Source organism: Macrobrachium rosenbergii, chromosome 8 (assembly GCF_040412425.1).
Source record: "Macrobrachium rosenbergii isolate ZJJX-2024 chromosome 8, ASM4041242v1, whole genome shotgun sequence".
Lineage (NCBI taxonomy): Eukaryota > Metazoa > Arthropoda > Malacostraca > Decapoda > Palaemonidae > Macrobrachium > Macrobrachium rosenbergii.
In genome coordinates, this window is record NC_089748.1 from 14168851 (window position 1) to 14191350 (window position 22500).

Here is a 22500-nt window from a genome sequence, read left to right on the forward strand (position 1 = left end):
TTTTTATTTTGTTTTAAAATACGATTATAACAGGCAAAAACATATACTGTATTTGTTAATTTCCCTTTCTCTGAAAATACAACTTGTTGAAAAACCCTGTGACAGTTGGGCATTTTAGCTTAGCAGCCTAGTCAGATTGTCTGATAATTATAAGCGTTATTGTTTAGTTGAAGTGACACCGTAGTACAATTAATCTCTTTTTATGAAGAGAGGTCTTCGTAAATGAAAAGGCAATAACATGTGACGATCCATAGAGATTTTTGGTCTCACTCAACCGGCCGTTGTTGATTTTTGGTCTCACTCAACCGGCCGTTGTTCTTGGGACGCCAGTTTATGGCATAAAACCGGATAGTCCCACTTCTCGTAATTGGGTTAGAATAGAGCCAGTCGCTTTGTTAAATTATACCAGGAGGAAAAAAATGAATCGGTGACCTGCACAGCAACAGACAAGCAAGCTCCTTATGTGTGTTTTTATGTGTGTATGTATAAGTGTGTGTGTGTGTGTGTGTGTGTAGTACTAGCGTATTCATTTGTGTTTGCGTAATTTCATGTATATATCTAACTAACTGTGTAAGGAGTTTTAAGGAAGAACGATTATGTGACCATGTTTGTCTTTGTTGGTCATTTATCTTGGAACACACTGGAAAGGAAGGATTGGCAGAGTTTAGAGACAAAGGAATAGAGATACTGGACTTCGAATTTATTCTTTTTTATTTTTCGTTAGTCAGTAAAGCATTTTTCGGAAGAATGGAACCCCATGTAAATGTCTATCTGACCTCCATATCCTTGTGGGAGATTAGTACTGGAGTCCTCGTTTCGATAACTTTCCTTATGTCGCAGGCTTTGGAATTCTCTCGTTGCTTTCGTTTTCTCTCTTAATATTAATTCTATCAGTCTCAATTGGTTGACCTATCCAGTCACTCTCCTCTAATGAAGGTTAATCAGCGCAAGTTTCTTATTGTTTCCTTATTTTCATCCCTTGAGGAATGAACTAAATAGTTGCATTGTCAATCCCGTCGGCCTTTCCTTCATATGAAAACTAATACTAATATGATGATGCCATGGACTAAGGATCCAGGCGGACGTTAAACTGGCGTGACGGCATCAAAAGTCAGCAACCGGAGAAGACATCGGGAGTTCTGTAGTACTTTTACTTTTCTCTCCTTCCCTAACCGCCCCCCCCCGCCCCTTCCTACTTAGTCCCCAGCCCCAGATAACATCTTTGACCTTTTATTGACTTGTTGACTACGTTGCTGACTGTTCATTCCGGTGTAAACCGGTGTTGTCGTCTTAGAGGTCAGTTTTTTGCATTTTTTTTTTTTTGTCGATAAGTCCCAACCACTCGCGAAACTTTCTAAAAGCTGGTTATTCACAAACAGGGAAGAAAATTTGAGAGGAGAGAAGGTCAACTGCTGTTATTGATAATATCTGGCTTTTCGTGATAAATCCGTTAATAAAGTGAACCCTTTTGGGCTAAGTTTTGGTTTTTGCATTAATGGCGACCAGACCGATCTTTGCTGACAATATGCTGAGCGATTGATATCCCTCAATACAACTTTTCAAGTCTGACGTCATGTGGTATGTTAGTATTAATATTAATTTTAGTAGTTATTACAGTGCTATCATTTCTGTTGTTTGCCATATTAAATGTTCATTTGGCCTTTGCAGTTTCTCATAATCACAGTAACAAAATTCTAGCCAATTTCTGCACGTAGTTGTAATGCCTGTATCAAGAACAGAACTTTTATTGTTAAGTAACTGCGGGGAGGGTATCATATCTTTTAGTATCTCGTTTACAGTTTGTGATATTATTAACTAAAATTTTGTGCTGGACCAGGTAATTAATAACGCTAAGAAAAGTTGTCTCTTGAGAGAGAGAGAGAGAGAGAGAGAGAATGGTTATTGTTTAAATTCTGTTTCATTTGATGCAAACCTGCCCAACCGTACTGAGTGATCGTACTATATCCAATCTTCCATCACCCTCACCTCAATTCCTCCTGCTTCTCTTCACTCATTTTACTTTTGTCTGTTGATGATCTCCATACGAACTTTTTCCTTCGCAGACCGATTGCGCAGTGCTTGACTTTCCCGCTTGTTCTCAGAGGATAATAGCCGATCTCTTTATTTCTTTCCTGGGCTTTGTGCGCAGTGGTCCCAACATTGGTGGAGTCCGGTTTCATACAGCGTTAAGCATCTCAACCTGGCGAGAAACGTAGCGCTCGCTGGTTTTGTAACTGCCCCGACAAAGCCGATTAGCCTGGGCCTATGTGGAGTAGGATGTAAACGATATTCTCTCTCTCTCTCTCTCTCTCTCTCTCTCTCTCTCTCTCTGTTGAATGACTTGGACAATTCTAGTAGTATCGTTTTTGACCGATTTTCGTAGATCATAAAATGGCTACATGGGATACGGCAATCCAAATGTAAGATGACGAATCTTTTCATGTATGAAAACGGATTGTATTTCGGAAAAAGAAAAACCACGCCTGCAGGTTTTTGTGCTTCGTTCTTAAAAGAAATAATGGGTGACCTTTGCAATGGGAATTTATCATAATCTCACGCCAGACTTTAAGAATGCCTTAGACCACATTTTCGATAAAATTGCATGCATATTTTATTTTAGAAAGATGTTATACAAGAAGGTTGCACTCAAGGTGAACCTGCTTGCCTCTCGATATTTTTAATTATATGCTCTTGGTTTTCCAATGTTGAATCATCACTTTCAAGTAAAGGTTTTTCGTAGCTACGAAATTATAATTTTCTTTTAGCGTGTTAAGATTTTAATAGTCTGAATTTTGTACCCATTCCACGTGCACATTTTCACGTAGACGTTAATTTGTCTACATCTTGTATGACAAGGTCCTCTGGTTAGAACTATTCAGATACTGGGTCAAGGTAAGCAAGGCCCGGCATAAAGTGACAGCAACAATTGTCTTCCAACTACTTCGAGGCTTTAGAATCCCACTCCAACCTTTCTCTCTGTCTCCATTATTGGTTAGTATTTTTCATCTTTTACCCTTGCGCTTTATTTTGACATCTGCCAAGAAATGCGTAAATGTTGCCCTTCCCGTTTTCCTCTTAACTTCAAACATGTGTTTGCGTTTATTTGTATGACAAACACTCTTACACACGACATAAGGAGATCACACCAGTATGTGTGTTCAAGCGGCAGAAAATGGTCGACTTATGAAATATCTGGTGTAACATCAGAAGACGAAAGAAAGAAGATTAAGATCTTTTGATGGATGGAATATAAATACAATGGAACACTGTAAACCTACCATGGAAATTATAGCCTACACAATACTGTGCGGAAAAGAAGACACGCAACTGGAAAAGACTGTAGATTTAGGACAAGGCAGTGAGTTAACATTCAGTTGAAAGCAAAGATGTTTACATTTATTAATTAAAGATAAAGAAAAGTAAAGGATTTAATGATGGGAGACCTGAGATCATACATTAATGAAAAGGTGTTCATACAGATATATTGAGATAATGGCAAACCTCTCTAATTTACCTGTCTGTTTTGCCTTTGAAGTTTGCGTCTCTTGGAAAACGTGCGCTTCTTTTTCACTTGCAGTAAACAATGACTCGTGTCTACTTTAAGTTTTAAGCATACTTGCCTATGTAAATAATGTACAGTACATGCTGTAATATGTAAAAGAAGTAGCAGGCAGAGTAGGCACACACAAATATACCTACATGCCTATGTACAGAGAGAGAGAGAGAGAGAGAGAGAAGAGAGAGAGAGAGAGAGAGAGAGAGAGAGAGAAATGCGCTGAGAACATTTAGCGAACCTCGTACATGATATAGCTTCATGTAAACAAGAGTTGACCGCTCGGCAACCCTTATTTCCAGCCATGTAGAGTACCCTGTTGGCACACATACACACAAACACACTTGTCTGTCCTGCTGCCATGATGATGGGTCCAGGAAAGAAGGGGAAACGAGACTGGGGCCCGGAGGAGAGGGGAGGGCGGGTTAAAATGGGGGAAAAGGTTAAAATAGAATGGCTGGAGTCATCTTTGCTTAATAGAGGCCTGAAAGATAAATGCACGCATGGTGCGGAATAGCCCGCGACTGTTATTTTCCATCGGTGGCCTGAAACACAAGCGAATGGACTCGCGTATGTGCGTGTGATGTTGTCAGAGGCCATTCGGGGACGGGATTGTTATTTATATTGCAGAATGTTACAAGTTTGTGAAAATGTTATAGAGCCGTACCTTGCTGACTCCACCTCTACCCCTCGCCCCCAACATTCCTCCCCCTCCCTTCCACTCTACGTATGCCCCATCAAAACCCAGATAGACCGAATGGCGGGGAGGGCCATCTACGTACATACATGGGTCGGTGGTCGGTGCTGGCTGTTCCGCCATTTATATTGGATAAAACCAAGTTTTTAGTCATACTGAGAGGCTTCGCAGCGCCACAGGTGAAAGGTGGGGGAGGGAGGGGAGGGACTTACTCATATAGGAAGGGCTGGGAAGGGGTGGTTGAATATGCCGCCGCTGGGTTATAGTGCCATCCAACGTCCCCTCTTCCCTAGCCCCTTCCCCTCTCTCTCTCTCTCTCTCTCTCTCTCTCTCTCTCTCTCTCTCTCTCTCTCTTCGATATGGTGCTCCCTCGTCAAAGTTATATTGCATGTGGTGATTTAGTCTTGCAATGATTGCGATGGTGGTTTGGGTATGGAAGTGATGTCATCTATTCCTATATTGAAGTGGTTTCCTTTTTTTATGCAGTACATATATATGGTCGGGGTTTCTCTCTCTCTCTCTCTCTCTCTCTCTCTCTCTCTCTCTCTCTCTCTCTCTCTCTCTCTCAAGTATCTTGCCAATTTCAGTACTGTGCATGTCATACTTTTTTACCTTTCTCTCTTCAGGATGCGCGTGTGTTAATGTGTTATTTTAAAATTGTTTTACGTTTTCCCTTCAAAGGTCATATGAAAGTATGTATGCATCTATCTCTCTCTCTCTCTCTCTCTCTCTCTCTCTCTCTCTCTCTCTATATATATATATATATATATATATATATATATATATATATATATATATATATATATATATATATATATATATATATATAGAAAAAGAACCATCGTCGTCATATAATACTGTCAATGGAATAAATGTTGTGTGTGTGTGTGTGTGTTTATAGGCAAGCACACGCAGTGGAGGCAAGAGCACGCACAGGAACGTGCACGCTGCGGCGACCGTACGAAATCCTTTATTTCACCTGTTGTGTTGCGTTTTGCAATGAAATAAAACGATTATAACAGTTTGTGGTGGTGGCGCGGGTTTGTTTCAAACCTCGGAGCTTGAATCATTGAGAGAGAAGGCCAGGTTGGTGTCCTTCTCTCGCTGTGTTTCTGCTGCAACTTGTGCTGTTTTGGTGCTGTTGCTGTAGTCGCTCTTTCTCGTTGTAGCCACCAACAATACCGACAACAGCAACAGCAGCAGCAGTGCCAGCTGCACTACAACGGCTTGGTTAGGTGGGTGTGCAGCAATATATTATAGATATATATTTTTCTGTTCTTTCTCCCCGACGAATTTCAATTTGTTTCTCTGGAGTCACAATCCGGACCCAAATGTCGAATTTGATCGCGTGTGCTTGTTTGACAGATTAGGCTAATGGTTTGTTTTCTTGATTTTTTTTCTCTCTGTTCTTTTCCACATTTATTAGGCCTTGTGGGTTACAAGCCAGATCAATTAATATGTGGATGATGATTACTTTGAAAGAATAAAAACTTAGAATTTTCTCTTTTAGCGACAAATTAATTACCCAACCGCATTGCTGTAAGATTTTATCCATTGTATCGTTCTTCTCTTGTCATAAGTTTTTTATTATTATTATGGTCATAATTTTTATTATTATTATGGTATTAAGTCTTTGGCTTAGTCATAAATTTTATATCTGTTTTATCGAGCGCTGATGATAAAAAATTGAGTTATCGTCATCGTCATTTTTCGTTGAAAGGAAGGGAAGGATGGAAAGGTCTTTCGGGGAAAGAATGAATATTTTCAGATCTTTCAATTAAGTCAGTCTTCCAACACTTGGCTGAGTCTTCCAGAAGACCGAAAGTCATAAAGAAACCAGTGAGAGAATTCGCAGAAGATCCTGGAAGTCAACGTCTCTCTCTCTCTCTCTCTCTCTCTCTCTCTCTCTCTCTCTCTCTCTCTCTCTCTCTCTCTCTCTCAGAAGATAACCATGCTTAACATTGCTAATGTCTGATTCTCGACAACGATTATTCTTAATGAAAATCATTCTGGGAAAGTAAATGTTAGAATTTAAAAGGTAAAGTTTTTAATAAGTTGTTAATAATTACTTTTATTTGCATTTTCTTCCATTTGTATTCATCCATATCCACGTTATATCGTTTTTTCTATCTGTATTCAATGTTTGTATGTTTATTGGTTTTCGTTACTGTTATTTATGTGATTTTTGTGACCTGTGTGTTTTCGTTGCTTCGAAAACGTACGTGCCCTTGCTGAATTAATCATCAAACTACGATAGTTACGTGCCTTTCATGTGATTTTAGTTAGTAAGAAGCTTCTATGTAACTAAAACCGAAAGGTTAGAGATTTTGCGTGTTGAGGAGTTGCCTGCTAAGGAGCGAATTAATAAGATATGTACATAAATTTTAGTTATGGAAATTAAAAGCCATCAAATTAATATCTTCTATTTTTATATTCACTGGATACATATATGTATATATACAGTATATGTGTGTGTGTACATATACGTGTATGTGTATATATATATATATTATATATATATATATATATATATATATATATATATATATATATATATATATATATATATATATATATATATATTATATATATACTGTATACTTATATATATCATTAGATAAATCGATATGCAACATTGCAGTATATAATTAGAATATTTATAGCGCAAAACATGAACTGAATTATAAGTTGGTACATGGCATCATGGTAATAAAGTTTATAAGTGAAGCTACTGTGAGTTTATAGAAATATGAAAGTGCAATGAATAAATACCAGCTTGAAATTCTAATTTATAGGGATATGTACTCGTGTTACCCTTTGTCCTTTGTATCAACTTTTTCGAATCTGTCCTCCTGCATGGCGCAGGACCCAACTCATTCTGTTTGATAATCTTATTTAGCGTGTCATTACACAGAAAAAGTACGCAGAATTTCAATGATAAAATATCATTTTGTAAGTGTATATGATTTACAATAGCGAGAAACCTAACAGAATTTCATGTCAAAGGAAAATACAAATTGCCTATCAGTGTCGTAATGTGGTAGGTTCTCTTTCTCTTTACACACACACACACACACACACACACACACACACACACATATATATATATATATATATATATATATATATATATATATATATATATATATATATATATATATATATATATATATATATATATATATATATATACACATTTAAATGTATTCGGAATCGTAAGTAAGATTTGAGTTGGAAATCTTTAATTTGTTTCAAATATATCCTAAATGTGGAAGTGTCTTGATAGAAGACCCCGAAACTAGTGCTGGCATTGGATAGTATTTGCATGGTTGCCATTCATTTAATATGATAGTTAGCATCATTTATTCTTGCTAAGGACAGATAGATAGATAGAAAAAGGTCGCTTATGATCGACAGGATGAGTGATGTTTAAATTAAACAAAGAATTAACAGGATAGAGATCGAATATTTCATAGCTTATACGGCACAGACGACAGTCAAGAAGATTATGAGGAGAGAGGAAGCGCTGATTATGTCGGCATTTTTAGTTAACGCACACACTCACACAAACACACACAGGATAATCACCTATTCACCTGACCCCAAGCAGAATTGGCTGGAAATGTACAGACACAAAAAAAAAGGGATGGAGATGAATTCAGGGAGGTTACGGCTAGCAATAAAAGTAAGAGAGAACGACAGACAGACAGTGAGAAAGGATGATAATTTACTATACCTATAACGCCGTTAAACGATGAATATAGAAAACTATGCGAATTAGGTGTGCGAGACAATAGAAATAGAAATATATTCAACTGAATATCAGTCGATAAAAGAAAAAAAGTTTTTGGGTAAAGAGAGAAAAAGAGTCGATGTGGTACGCGGAGCAATCGGTTTGGGGCCTCTCTCTCTCTCTCTCTCTCTCTCTCTCTCTCTCTCTCTCTCTTCTCTCTTATTTTTTTTATTTTTTTGGCAACGATTCCCACAGGAATTAAAGATCTATTTCGATTGAGTGGGGTTGGACCATACCGTCGCTCTTCAGCGGTTTCGCGTCCAGGCCGCGTGTGGCGTGCATGTGCTTGTTTGTGCACGTATGCGTGCCTGCGTGCTTCCGTGGGAAATTGCTCCTCTAAGAATTAGATACATATTCACAGTATATTGCACGTTGTTATTTCTTCTTTATTGTTCACGGTTATATAAATGGGGTTCTTTTTTGTTCTTTCTTTTGTGTCTGCTCTCTGCTTTTATGTTTTTCCTTAGTGTCTTTGTTAACCTTGTCTGGTTCTGATCATGCTGTTGCTTCTCTGAGTTTCCTCCTTCCAGCATATGAGTATTCTGTCCTTTGAGCACTGAGCGAAGCTGTGGCCTTATGTTCCTGGTGATCTCTTATATTACCTGTACTTTTTCTTATGTTCCTTGACATTTAATATAGTCTCTGAGCTATAACTTTGTTGTATTGTCTGACTCGGTAATCAGCCATTAAAAATGACGTTTCATGAATACGACAGCACTAAGGTTTGTTGAATAACTGTGCGTTGGTTAATGGAAAAAGAGCAGTGTTGAAAATCCAGCTACTGATAAATTGCCAGATAATTAATGCATAAATTCTGATTAAGAATCAGTGGGCTGGCTTCGTTCGTTTGGCCTCCGTAGGCCTATGCATAAATCCGCCTCCCCGTTCTGGGAACGGTCTCAACAGATAGTGGTCACTTTGTCACGCACACACACACACACACACACACATATATATGTGTGTGTGTGTGTACACTACTGGTCCTTTGATCAGCAAAGTGAAGCAACATTGGGACTAGTCAATATTAGGTGGGTAACCACCTGGAAGAGCCAGAGGCCATCGTCACATAAGCCCCTTGAACATTCATAGGGCAGGGCATGGGCTTAGCAACCTCACTCCCTGAATACTGGCTGAATACCGAGAAGATAACGTCTTTTGGAGCTACCCCTTCTAATGGGAAGGTGTGTAAATATATATATATATATATATATATATATATATATATATATATATATATATATATATATATATATATATATATATATATATATATATATATATATATATATATTAGAGCCCTAAAATCTGTATTTTAACTGTGCCGGTTAGATATGAGGAGCTTGTGCGATCTCTTAACGGAGACCGGTTTCAGTACTCTTCGGCAAGTATTTTTGATGAGAGTTGATTGATTAAATATTAGGAGCAACAGGATTCTAATGCTGCCGGCACTAACACGATTGATAGTAATGATAATTCTCGCTATAATGATAACAATAATATATCAGTGATATCCAGTCTGCGATCGCTAGATTATTGAAAGCAAAAGAGTTCCCGGTTCAGTATTTTTAGACAAAACTGAATATTATTCTCCAAGGCCCAGCCAAGCCCGTCTGAGCTGTCTTCCCCTCGACTGACGCCACTTTCAATAGGTAATGCATCCGTCACGCCCTTCTTCTTTGATCTGACGTTCTGGTACTGCGACAGGACCCGAGAACCCAGCAGCGTTACGCCATGGCTGAATTATGCACAGGTTCCGAGCGCTTGTCCTTCAACGCCGCTGGCTCGATGGTGTCTCCGGCTTCTTTTTTCTTTTCTTTTTTTCATTCTTAAATATTTTTCCAGTTCGTCCGTGATCGTTAATGCTACGGTCCGTGCGAAGTCGGAAAAAGAGACCGATGACAGTATTTTGCGTGGTTAGTCTCCCATTAAGCTGTGCTCATGGTTACTTTTCCATCTTCATTGCCGCTTTGTAGGAATTTCGATTTGGATATATAGTCAGGAGCAAGCGAAAACAGCATTCTTTTTATTACTACACAGTAACTTTTGACTTACATTGTTATTGCTCATTCTCATTCTTCCACATAATTTGGACTGGAACAATTTGGGCAATTTTGAAGACGGAACTCCGGAATGAGCAAAACAAGAGGACCGTGATGGGGAAACGAAAGGTCCAAGGACCTACCTATTTCAGTGCAGCTCTCCCATCCCCCATCCCCCATCCGCCATCCCAGCCTTTTAAGAGATTAAAAGAATTGTGTCGAACCGAAAAGAAAATTAGAGTTGCTTTCAATATGTCCCTAGACGAGTTCTAGTTCAGTTGGGCCAGGAGATTTTCATCTGACTTTTTAGCCTTTTACTTTACCTCCATTCTGATTTTTCTCATTTATTATCTGGAGGTTTTTATCCTGCTGTCCAGCCACTTCAACTCCCTCTTTTCACAGTTTTAAGCGCTTAATGGCCGAAAGTTCCCCAGTGCATGGCTTGACAGCCTAAGTGTCTTAAAATCCAGTTCATTTCTTCCTTTAATACCCATAAAATTACGAGTGCACAGTCATCAGAAAGGCTTTAGCATCTCTAAAGTGACGCTAATTATTATTATGATTATTATTTCAGCCTGCTCAAGTGCTGTCAGGATTATATGCAACATTTGATCAAACGTAAATTTAAATACGACGCTGTGGAGCGACAGTCTATGGTTAATGAATGAATACCTTGATAAGCTTTCTGATATGATATACCTTCATTTTTCATAGCCCAGAGGCTGAACAGTTCAGTATCCAGAGCTTCTTTATTTAAGTTACGGGAAATAGAGACAAAGCATAGTGTGATGTTTTACAAAAATTGGGAAAAAATCGGGCACGTGTACGTCGTGACGGTTGTTTAGTTCCTCAAGAAAAGGTAGAAGGAATTAGGAAACAATTAAATAGGTATTCTTGACTAACGCTTATTCTTAGCGATGGTTTTTGAATCCTCATGCAACAGGAGTCGGTCTGGCAAGGAGACTGCCGCTCTTGAGCCTAAGTAAGGTCCATGACGGCTTCTCTTTAGAGTTGGAACTGTATACATTGAACAGGTTTGATGTTTGTGTAATATTAAGACAACATAACGGTGCCTGTGAACGAAGAGCAACACAGCAATTACGGTAAAAAGAATACTGATCAACAATAGTGAGGGCGAAATCATTCGCAACACTGAAGGACTGAGAGCAGCGGTTTTTGATTGATGTAGTTAGGCCTATTATGATCTGGCATTGCAAGGCGTGGAAGCTTAAGCGCTCTTGTACATCGTTTTTGCTGTTCAGCTTCAGTGTGGATTCTTGCACATGAAGTGTGACTCCTCCTTCATATTCAACATCAGCCAGCTGAAAGTAGATGAAGGTTCTTGACTGGCCCTGAAGAACGCAACCAAAGCGGTTAGGTAGGCATGGCGATTTCGACTGTGCCCAAACTTAGTTGATTTTACAAGTCGTGTCTTACGAGATTATCCGTCTCATGGCGTTAAAAGGAACACAAAGTCAGCTATTACTGTACCTCCCTTCCGCCAACCATCTTTTTTTTTTATGGCAAGTACCAGTGATAATTAATGTACACTTTACGTACCCAAAAATTCTTTCGATAATAGTCGTTATAAATTTACGAATGGGTGAACACATTAGTACTCTTTTTTTTCTGTTTAATTCCTTATGTCTGAGTATTTGTGTATATTTAATAACATATATTTTCATTTCCAATCAGTCGCTATTCAAATGTACATGTGTTTTTAATCCCTATATGGCTAATACGACCCACACGTGCCTAGCGTTACTCAGTTTATTTGAAGTCTGTTTATGAATTTAAGCTCCCGTGTATTTATGCATGTGCTTTACAACGTAGATATCGAAGAAGGGAGTTGAAACGCTAAGTGGGAGACGTCTTGCCTCATTCTGAAGGAAATGAAGTATTGTCTTCTTTCCCTATCACCCCCCCTCTCTCTCTCTCTCTCTCTCTCTCTCTCTCTCTCTCTCTCTCTCTCTCTCTGACGTATGCCATGACTGTCAGTTCCCTGACTGTCGAAATCATCCAAGAGGAACTTTTTTTTTTCTTTTGTTAGGGTTTCCTGAGAGAATAAAAAAGTATAGAAACCCCAGACACTGCGTCTTGACGGTTACGTTCAAGGACATGTTCAGAGCGCAGAACCTACCGCTGCCATTCGTACTTAGCAAATGCAACAGATTAGAACATAAGAATGCTTTTCCTTTAATAGTTACTCTTATGCGTTAAGAGATGAATACTTTCTCGTTTTCGAAAGCATTACGTGAAAAAAGCGAGACATTAATGCAAAAAATTATTTCGAAAACAACGGTCGCTTGTTAAGCTCACCGAATCAGGAAGTGCATATTTATTGATCTATTCATTTATTTATTTACTTTTACCTTTACCTTTACCTTACCTTACCTTACCTTACCTCCTCTCTCATCTCAAATTAACTTTCGAAAAATATCAAAGCTGAAATAATAGCTAATTTTCATGGTCGTATGCATACTTTTACGTTTATTAAGTGGCTGGTAAACATCAAAACAGACCTGCCATTTGAAAGATATATTGAAAATTTCCATTAGATTCTGTTTTAATTTGAGGTTTGAATTACATTGTTTGTTCGTGGAAATTTCTAACCAGTATATTTTAATCCGAACTCATTCCTCCAAATACGCGTTCATGACGATTATATTTGAAATAAGTGAACACCACCTTCGTGACGATGTTTTAAATGAATGTTGTGAAATTTAATCATTTCATGCGATTGTTTGTCGCCGGAATGTTTTAGACAGAAGTCTTTGTTTACCCTGAGGCCAAGTGACAGGAGGGGCGTCAATACGTCGTAGTGTCACGTGATCAGGGCAAAATGGCTGCACGCGTGAGTTTCAGATTAATTGCTGGCAGTGTTTCCGACGGCCGCGGGAAAGTAAATAGGGAATGGATTTTGATTTTTTTCTTACGTCAAATTGCTTTCATTGTTTCACCAGGTGGCAGTAGCCGGTGCTCTGGGAGACTCCCTGTTTTTTTTATTATTATTATTGTTTTTGCTGGAAAATTTGTGGGTCCAGAATAATTGCTAATCTGTCGTCCCCCAATTCCTTCGCCCAAATGCACTCCACTTTCACCCCCACCCCCCCATTATTTTCTCACTCTTTCCCAACTTTCGAGGGTTGTTTGACACCCTAACCCACTGAACCCGAACGAACCCTCTATTTTATAATTAGGTCAACAACCGGCATTTAGTTGCGCGGTGTTTGGACCGTAACGATATGCATTCCCCTCTGTCTATTCCCCTCCTTCCCCTTCTCCCCATCACAACACTGCACTCCCCCAGACCAACCGAGTGTGCCTCCTCCCCACTCGATGAATTGTGTTTGCTGGCGACATCTGGCATCCACATTGATCTGTTTTGAGTCTGAGAGACTCGACCCATCGGGGGAAACGGAGAAAAAACGAGGGTGAGGGGAGATGAGAGAGAGAGAGAGAGAGAGAGAGAGAGAGAGAGAGAGAGAGAGAGAAGGAGAGGGTAAGGGAAGGAACGGAAAGTAAGGGGAACTGCAGTAAACACGCAGAGGCAAAGCGAATTAAGTAAAACCTCTCTCAGTTTGGCTTTTCACGAAAAAATCATTTGCCAGTTTTTATGAGTCCTTGTATGGCGATGCCGCATCACTTTAGAATGGTTTCGACAAAGTTTCTTTTTCAGGTTTCGTCTTTTCCATTGTTAATATGATGGGCTACAGGTTGTCTCAGCGAGGAAGTTATTTTTCTAATAATTAAATGATTATGGATGATTGTCATCTTTTAGCCAGTTACTGTTCAGTTGCAATGACTGAGCAGTGGCTAGCAAGGACTTTGTTTCAGGAACGCTTGGAATTCATATAGCTACTAATGTGAATAATTATTGTATATATATATATATATATATATATATATATATATATATATATATATATATATATATATATATATATATATATATATATATATAAGGTCAATTTTTCTGAGATGAGGTTGCTACCCTCATGCCATTCTATACCCGTGACTACACACACAAGGGAGTAACCACCAGGCATATAATTCACCGTGTAGGACAATGGAGTCACGATAGATTTTTCAGGAAACTGGCCTATACCCCCACACCCCCATAGTATCGATCTTCGGTTTTTCGCTGGTGAGTCGAGGTCGTTTACCACTGAGCGACGGAAACCATGTACGTGCGTGTGTGTTCGTGTGTTTTTGTGTGTAATGTTGTCTGGAAGAATCTTGATTAAAAGCTTGAACCCCTATGCTGCTGCGCATAGATGTGTGTCATTTCTCTCTCCTTGTTTCATTGTCATCAGTTCTCAGGAACATTTTTCAATGAAGGGTCCATAGTGCAAATATCAGAATAGATTTAAAGAAATTTAATGAATGGTTTAGTTTGAATGGCCCCAACATGATTCTGCTGTTTGGGTCCAAAGTCCGTTGGTCCAGATACGCCTTGAGCTAGAATCTAGAAGCAAGAGGAATGTTCAAAATATGAATATATTTGTTAAATGGAGAAATTGCGCTCAGTATGAACATTTTCTGTGAAGAGCGATGGTTACTGTAACAGTGTACAAATTCTGAGCCCTATTCGCATTGTAGGAAAGAAGAAACGGGAGAGTGGGGTCTTATCCAGAGGGGTATTTGTAAGGACTATGAACACAAACGCATTAAGAACATTCCAAAGCTAACCGGATATCGAGAAATGACTTGGCCTCATGAAAAGCACGTATATGTTATATATACATTGTATGTGTATAACCAACTAATATTCTACACTATTAAGAGCTGGAATCTCAGTGACCCCATGCACAAACTGCAAAAATTCTCACAGAATTATATCAGTACGAAACACAGTTTGATTATGGAGAGAATGAAAACCTACGAAAATGTATATTCACAAGAATTTCTAAATACCCAAAGAGGTTTTGGGGGTTGGGTAATGGAGGGGGAAGGGAGGAGGATAGGAAAGAATGTTGCTGGTGATCGAAGGAGAGTGAGTGTGGGGTGCCCACGGGTGTGTGGCGTGTCCTTGAATAGTGTGGATAGATGGATGAGGGTTGGCTAAAAGAGGGGTTTCCATCGTTTGCCGAAAGCAGAGGGCCGTTGAGAGCGGGTGGGAGAGAAGGGTGGGGTGGGGGGGAAGGAAGATGAGGGAAGCGGGGCATGGTTTTTTGGAGGCCCTTTGATGGAACGTCCTGGTTTTAAGTTAGCGGTGAAGTAGGCGGCGCAGAAGGGTTTTATAGGCTCTTGGGCGAGGTACTTTATAACGGCCAGGCCCCCGAAGGGTAATATTGAAGAAAGCTCTCTCTCTCTCTCTCTCTCTCTCTCTCTCTCTCTCTCTCTCTCTCTGTTGGCGAACTCTGACTACGGCCTTTCTCCATTTCTTCAGGGAAAAGAGGGGAGAAGGCGAGGGATTATAGGGGAATTGGGAAGGAGTGGACTGAATGGAAAAAGGTATTAGAGGGTAAAAGATAAAATGAAAAAGAATGATAAAGGAGATAGAAATTGCGTTGTTTTTTAATAGAAATCAGGAAATATGCTCTCAGAACACGTAAAAATGAGAGTGTGTGTGAGAACCCCTGTACAAAATCAATCGCATTAACTTACATATTGGGATAAGTACGACACTTTCAGTGACTACACACACACACAAACGCACACGCACACACACACACACACACACACACACACACACATATATATATATATATATATATATATATATATATATATATATATATATATATATACATGTATGTATGTGTAGGTTATTGTTAAGGGGATAAAGATATTAATTTCCCTGTTTGATTTTGATTTCAAATAAGCTAACAGTTCCTGTGTCTGTGCCATTCATACGTCCAAGTTTGCAATGATTGTCCCGCGGGTATTGCTAATTCCCACAACTCTCGGTCATGTTATCTTCGCAGTACTGAGGAAAAGGGTTAAGCGTCGCTTCACTGCCGTTTGTAGTTTTCTGTAAAAGAAAAGTATTGTGACGGCTCTGTCTGTCCGTCCGCCCTCAGATCTTAAAAACACTGAGGCTAGAGGGCTGCAAATTGTTATGTTGATCAACCACCCTCCAGTCATCAAACATACCAAATTGCAGCCCTCTAGCCTCAGTAGCTTTTATTTTATTTATAAGGTTAAAGTTAGCCGTAATCGTGCATCTGGCAACGATATAGGACATGCCACCATCGGCCCGTGGTTAAAGTTTCATAGGCCGCGGTTCATACAGCATTATACCGAGGCCACCGAAAGATAGATCTGTTTTCGGTGGCCTTAATTATACGATGTACAGAAAACTGGATTGCGCCGAAGAAACTTCCGCGCAATTTTTACTTGTTTAGGTTTTGTACCCAGGTAATCACGGTGTGAATCTTTATATATTTAATAAAATGTCTGCCATTTTTTAGGAAACAGTTTTAGCAATTATAAATTAAAATTGAAAAAATCTCTCAGTTCTGATTTAAAAATAATCGCCATGTGTCATGGTTTTTCAAATTACTTTAACAAACATAATCCTAGAATTCGAATTCATTAAAAAAAAACTCTCCAGAGTTACTGTATTTGTTCAAATTGATTTCAGCTTGTATTCTGTTGGTGTCACTTAGAATAGTGTGTTGAGAGCACTGACATTTTTATTCTTCTAATGATATAGAATAGAGTCAGTTTGTGGCTGACACTAACATTTTTATATTGAGGATGAGGTAGAGTAGAGTAGGAAGCTTATGGAAACAATAAAGATGAGAAGAATAAATAAACTTTAGTACTAAGAGGAGCAGGGCAGACATAATTTTTATTTTAAACCAATCAGGGTCATTGTTGTAACTTCAAACTCTCAGAAGTGTGATCAGTCATTTCGTGTGGCGTTGACGGTCATGACCCTGGCCGTGTCTAGATCCGTTCATTAGAGATTTTTCGATCCTTTCCAAGATGACAAGTGACGCCGAAATTGGTCACTGATACAGTACCAATATGCATCTTGGAGATTTTTTAAACTAATTGTTCATATCATTTCTGTTTGAAAGGAAGTACAAGTATGCTACATTTGTTAACACATGCTATTGACAATGAGTCGGGACTGTGAGAAGTTGTCATGAGGTTGAAGTAATGTTAACAGTTTATGTAACAAATCTTATATTAGTTCTTAAGTTTGAAAACTACATTACAGGATTATTTTTGGAAATTTAACATGCACACTATTATTATTTTTGTTTTTGTAAGAGTTCTTTTCCCGCAATATTGAACAATACTGTGACATTTTATATTATGCAGTTTTCAAATAGGGCTCTTTAGTAAATGTTTTCATTTTAGGAAAAAGCTACTGTGATAGATTGACATGTGTAAATGAAAATATTAATTGTAAAATTAAACTATGATTAATGAAAACAGTAAAGTGTGTGCGTGAAAACTATTCTCTTTTATTTTGCGTATGTAAAATTATAATAGTACTGATAATAATTGCACTTTGTATTCTGAAAGCATGGAGATAATAATAATAATAATAATAATAATAATAATAATAATAATAATAATAATAATAATAATACACGTAGGGAAGTGTCAGCCTTGGACCACTCAGTGCCCACCGCCCAATACAAAAAACTGGAAGGCTATACCAATATGGCGCCACTCACTCCAAATAGGAGTAGAATAAAAGACAGTAATCGAAATTTACAGATATCTACCAAAGAAAAAATGAATTAGAGCACTGATGGATTAAGGAGAGTACACGGCGTATGTCACAGAAAGTTATTTTTACTTCTGTGGTATTCGGTATAACTTATTAGTTTTATAAACTGGCTAGCTGTCTTTAATGAATTTTAGTGTTTTTATATATATATATATATATATATATATATATATATATATATATATATATTTATATATATATATATATACATATATGATATCTAAAATGACTTGCTAAAAATATAGAGCTGTGTTCACTTCTATATTTTAAGAAACAATGATTTTAGCTAGATTTTTTCTAAATATTTTTCGATATATATGTATACACACATATACACACGCATATTTATGTATTATATATAATATATATATATATATATGTATGTATGTATGCATGTATGCATGTTATGTATCGCGTCCGGAATATCTGGATTTCTTAATTCTGGTGCGCTTTTGTTTGTATTTATTTGTTTGGGCACAGTGAAACGGATGTTCAGGTGTTCCGGATTGAGTTTTTTCGGTGCTCTGCATGTGACTTTTACGAGTTTTTGGATTCAGTTTTCCGGGGGTTCTGGTTTGGAGTGTTCAGGTATTCAGATTATTTTTTTTTTTGAGGGGGAGGGGCGGGTGGCAATAGATAGTTTTTTTTTTGGGGGGGATACTCTTGGTTTGTCTTTCGGAGACCTCTGGTTTGAGTTTTTTTATAGAAAAGAAAAGGCGTCACAGAATCCAGTTATTTTTACCGGTGGAATCAAAAATGATCGTAGTCAGCTTTTGCTTGTTATCATATATGAAACAACTTTCGTAGTCACTTGAACTTCATGGCAATCAGAGCATTAGTATTCCTCTTTTTGGAACCAAGTACAGTGACACCAAATGTTAGATATCAAGTCAAAGAAAGAGACCAACTCCTTGATGTGAAGTCACTGAAGCCGAGTGTTTAATAGGAGGTCATTGAGGGCAAGTTTTTTTTATACCACGTCATTGAAACCAAATGTTGCAAACAGTCATTGAGACTTAAGCATTTTGATACCTAGTCAGTGTAACCCGAGAACATGAGTAAGAAGTGATTGATTAAGCGCCTTACTGTATTAGAAAATTTCACAGTCTCTCTCTCTCTCTCTCTCTCTCTCTCTCTCTCTCTCTCTCTCTCTGTAGGTAATTAAACGTGCTTGTCCGCTGATTGTGCGGCCGGGATACTGATCAGGTAGTTGTGTAATGAACTAATGCATTAGAGGGACTAATGAAGCTTGGAGGAGAGAGAGAGAGAGAGAGAGAGAGAGAGAGAGAGAGAGAGAGAGAGAGATCAGTATTTATATATAATTGTTCTTCATGTGAGGAAAATCCTTCGCCCCTACTCTTTTTCATCCTGACGAGGAAAAATCGAATTTTTTGTTTGAAAGCAGACTACCGTATTCCCTTTGCGCAATACTCTCTCTCTCTCTCTCTCTCTCTCTCTCTCTCTCTCTCTCTCTCTCTCTCTCTTTTCCCCTCCACCTCGTTCATGCTTGTGCATTGGCGAAGAAGAACGACGAACATTTGGGGGGAGGAGGGGATTGAGAGGAGGAGGTCAGAATCACCGGGGAAGGGCGGTTGTTATTGTAATGGTTGCGGTGGTGGAACCTCCACCGCGCTAGTGGTGGTGGTGGTAGTGGTGGTGGTGGTGGTAGTTGGCGAGACAGCAAGGGACCGCTGGAGAGAATCCTGAGAGCTCATTTAGTAAATTAACCGCGAGGGGAAGGTCCCCTCTCTTCCCCCTCTCCCCTCCCCGCATGACGCTAGGGTCCTGAAGGGATAGTTAGAGAGCTGGGGAGGGAGAGAGGGATAGATATATGAAAGATGGATTCAGTTCCCCTAGCACCGCCACTACTCTCTCTCTCTCTCTCTCTCTCTCTCTCTCTCTCTCGTGCAACATCATTAGTCTCTTCCCCTTACCCTTTTGGGTAGACCTTCGTGGCCCGATATTCAAAGCAAACAGTTTTTTCTTTAATTTTTTTCTCTAATGAACGGCACTTATAAATCAGAAAATATTTTGCGTATTTTGGGCCTTCGCTTTTTCAAGGTCCAGATCTCCTACTTCAAGATCTCTTTTTTAGCATATTTTAAGTATACATACATAAAGAAAGATCAAGCCAGCGAATACTACAGAAAAATCTTTGTAATGATGGTTTTAGTTTTAATATTTTAAAGGGTTCTTTCAAGATTTTTCGTAGGTTATGCCTTCGATCACAACTGTATTTCATGAGTCGGTTTTATATTTTTTCTCATTTATATGAGACAGCATAATTTCTCTCTCTTTATCTACAACAAAGCTTTTGAATAATAAAGACACAGCATTGATTCCCAATTAAGAATCTTGATGACTGTATGTGCAACTATTAACTGATTATGTGAGCAACGTTTGTAGCATTAATAAGGTCCCATTACCTTGGGCAGAAAGCGTTTCCCTGCTTGTGTGTGGGTTTAAAGGGTATTACTTAATTAGAATAAGACTTATCACCTCCCTTGCACCTTACGTTGGCAAAAACAGAAACAGCAAGGTGTTAGAAAGGTAGATAAAAAAAATAATCGCTTAATTTTACTTCAAGCTGTAGGGTGAAAAGTACTAGCAATTTATGTTATATATAACTCATGCGCAATTTAAGTCAAGAGAAGTTAATAGCGTAACGAAAAAGAATAAAATTCATCATCTTAATGAATAACGGGACGTGTAAGACTTATTGGTGAAATATATTCATTGGTTAGGGTTAATAGTCGATGGGTAGGAATGCACTGTACGCGTCAACAGTAGCGAATCGGCAGCCGCAGTCAGTCGGAAATTGACTATAGTAGACTGGGGGTTAGGTTTCTTGGTGTGCATGATCCAGCCTACTCATTTATTAATCTTGTTTATTGTATATAGGATTTTTAATAGTCGCAGATGATTTAGAATTTATTTGGCCTACAAAATAATAATTATAGTTATCATTACTAATTTTAAACCGTCTTAATTGTTAGTTACTAATGTGAAACAATTATTATTATTATTATTATTATTATTATTATTATTATTATTATTATTATTATTATTATTATTAGTTTTTCACGCAGTGTTGCACTGTTGCGTCCAGATATTTAAATTCCTTTAGATAGCTTTTTGCAATTTAACCTGTAAGGTACTGTGTATATATATATATATATATATATATATATATATATATATATATATATATATATATATATATATATATATATATATATATATATATATATATATATATATATATATATATATATATATATATAATTGTTTCTCAAACTTTTTCACTAACATTATTCCGGTATTTAAGCCAGCCTATTCTCTCTCTCTCTCTCTCTCTCTCTCTCTCTCTCTCTCTCTCTCTCTCTCTCTCTCTCTCTCTCTCTTCTTCTTCTTCTTCTTCTTCTTCGGTCACACACAATACACATGAAATTATTTTTACCAGTTTTACATGCTTCGGCAGTGCGACAAAAAAAATCTCCTTGGTTGTCTCCTCGAATGCCGCTGCCCTTTACGAGGGCGGCAGAAAAAAAAAAAGTCTTCTTTATACGAACCGCCGCCAGTTGAGGTAGTTTTCGTCACCGTATTTGCCACGGCTGATGCGACAAGAAATTGTCGCAAGATTAAATTATCATCGCTGGGTGTCAGCGCCAGTTGGCTTGTGACTCATCGATGCGGTGGAATTCGCTTCATCACAAAGGATTTTCGTCGGATATTTTTGTAGGAGGGCTTTGGGACTTCTACATTGATTAGTGAACGGTTTCATTTGTTGTCGAAGGTTAATCAGTCGTCTCTCTTCTAATATACTCGGTAATGTACTGTATGTGTGTATGTTTTTATTTATGTATATATGCATATAATTATGTCTGTCTATATGTATATATATATATATATGTGTGTGTGTATATATATATATATATATATATATATATATATATATATATATATATATATTCAGACACACACATGCATATATTATATATTGTGTGTGTGTACGTGCGTGTGTGCGTTTCTAAATTATTTACCCTTTGCATCTCAACGTGTAGTAAACATACTAGCGAGGAGAAAAGTAATTTTTTTAAAAGGAAATAACCATGAGAACAGAGGGGAATACATTTTATTTGTTTTACTGAATTGGTTGGAGTTCTTATTGGGGGATGTATCTAAGTGTTGTTGAACACTTTAGCTTTTACTGGCCTGTTTTGTCCTCAAAAATTCCCAGATACTCTTTATTGCGTGTTCATGCTTAGACAAAAGCAACCTTTACAAAAACAGAGGCCTGTTCCTCGGCTTGCCTATGGGTTTACGCTGGACCTTCCTTTTGCCTTTTGTTCCCAGGCAATGTAAGAGTTGCCCATCCCATCGGCTGAAGTACTGTTTATTCCTTGAAGAATCCCAACTTAACACAGTGCAGCACAGAACTTCATGGCTTTGCTTGGCACAGCAGAAGGTAGCAGGCGTGCCATCAGTGCCGAAGCGAATCAAAAATGTGTCGCATTTACGATCAACGTGGGGAATTTTCTTCACGTTTCGTTGTTCCTAACTGTTACATTCTGTTCTTACTTATATTCGCTCAATATGATCCGTTTTGTATGACTCAGGTTGTCTCGTATGTTTTATAAATATATTTTTCTTGGGTTTTTATTTATGTTATTTCTCAGTGTGCCAGTCTTATGAATGCTTTTCCCAACTTAATTTGTTTAA

General features: G+C 38.1%; 1 protein-coding gene across 7 annotated transcripts in view; it reads left to right on the forward strand.

The window, feature by feature from the left end:
- LOC136840608 (uncharacterized) overlaps nt 1-22500 on the forward strand; it is a 776063-nt gene that overhangs the window by 598285 nt on the left and 155278 nt on the right. The gene's annotated exons all lie outside the window — the stretch shown is intronic.